The sequence below is a fragment of the Orycteropus afer genome, unplaced genomic scaffold (assembly GCF_000298275.1).
Source record: "Orycteropus afer afer isolate SDZICR_OR568_19922 unplaced genomic scaffold, OryAfe1.0 scaffold00189, whole genome shotgun sequence".
NCBI lineage: Eukaryota > Metazoa > Chordata > Mammalia > Tubulidentata > Orycteropodidae > Orycteropus > Orycteropus afer.
The window spans coordinates 301,943-303,302 of NW_006921776.1; the positions used below are offsets into that span (position 1 = coordinate 301,943).

General features: G+C 36.4%; 1 protein-coding gene across 1 annotated transcript in view; it reads left to right on the forward strand.

Moving 5' to 3' along the window:
- TTLL7 (tubulin tyrosine ligase like 7) overlaps nucleotides 1-1,360 on the forward strand; it is a 171,449-nt gene that overhangs the window by 92,284 nt on the left and 77,805 nt on the right. The window lies entirely within an intron of this gene.

Here is a 1,360-nt window from a genome sequence, read left to right on the forward strand (position 1 = left end):
TCGAGTCGGCCCCGACTCATAGCGACCCCTCCTTGGGTTTCCGAGGCAGTATCACTACGGAAGTAGGATTGTCCAACCTTCCTTCCGAGGAGTGGCCGGTGGGTTTGAACCGCCAGCCTTCTGGTTAGCAGTCAAGTACTTTAGCCACTATGCTACCAGAGCTGTGTATATACATGTGTGTGTGTGTGTGTGTGTATATGCAAAATAGAAAGCTCCACAAGGACAGGTACTTTGTTTGTTTTGTTCATTGATGTATCTCAATTCCAATATGAGTGCCTGGCACATAGGTGTTCAAAATTACTTAATGAGTGAATGACTCTAAGTGTCATCGATTAAGAGCAGTCTGACTTTGGGCAAATTATTCAACTTTTCTAAGCCTTTGTTTTTTCCCTCTATGATCTTCAGATAGCAATATCTACCTCACAATGGTATATAAATATTAAAAAGGTAATGAAAGCACTTGTTCTGTGCCAAGCACCTATAATTAGTAATGCAATGTAACTTAAAATGCCTGTAGTGATGGTGTCTCAGGCCCTTTCAAATGGAAATCTTGATTTTAATACCTATTTCCCTAAATATTATATACTTCTTTTGGGAGCGTTAACTTGTTGAAATCATATAAAGACAATTTTTAATAATACTTAATGATTTTAATCTTGATTAAAAGTATTTAATAATACTTAATGATTTTGAAGCATTATTTTGAAGCAATACTTGAAGCATTATTAATCACTGGAATTTTTTTTTTAGTACAAACTCTCTTAATGTAATTCCTTTTGATAGTACAATATGAATACAAGGATTTAGAATGGTTTCAGTTACATTCTGAAATGACTTATGCTGACTTTGGTGTGTTTTTGTTATTATACACTCATTTGCACCACACAGTAGAACATTAAAAAATGGCAAAATGTTCAGAAATTCACATTTTACTCCTAACTGGCAAAGAAGGTTCAAGTCATTCTAGTATTTTTGGTGAAAAAAAAAAAAATCTTCACTCAAGGTACCTTGTATTCTAGTTAAATACTTCATTCAAACATACTTTTCAAATTTTCATTCTTAGATAATTCCTCAATAACAGAACATTTTCTGGGCTGCCTGTATAGGCAATTTCCAAGTTGCAAATGTCCAACTTAACATACAACTTATAGTTAGGAATCAGACCCTATAAAACCTTTTAAACCAAAAAACCCACTGCCTTTGAGTTGATTCCAACTCATGTTGTTGTTGTTATGTGCCATCGAGTTGGCCTCGACTCACAGTGACCCCTCCTTGGGTTTCCGAGGCAGTATCACTACGGAAGTAGGATTGCCCAACCTTCCTTCCGAGGAGTGGCTGGTGGGTTTGAACTGCCAGCCGT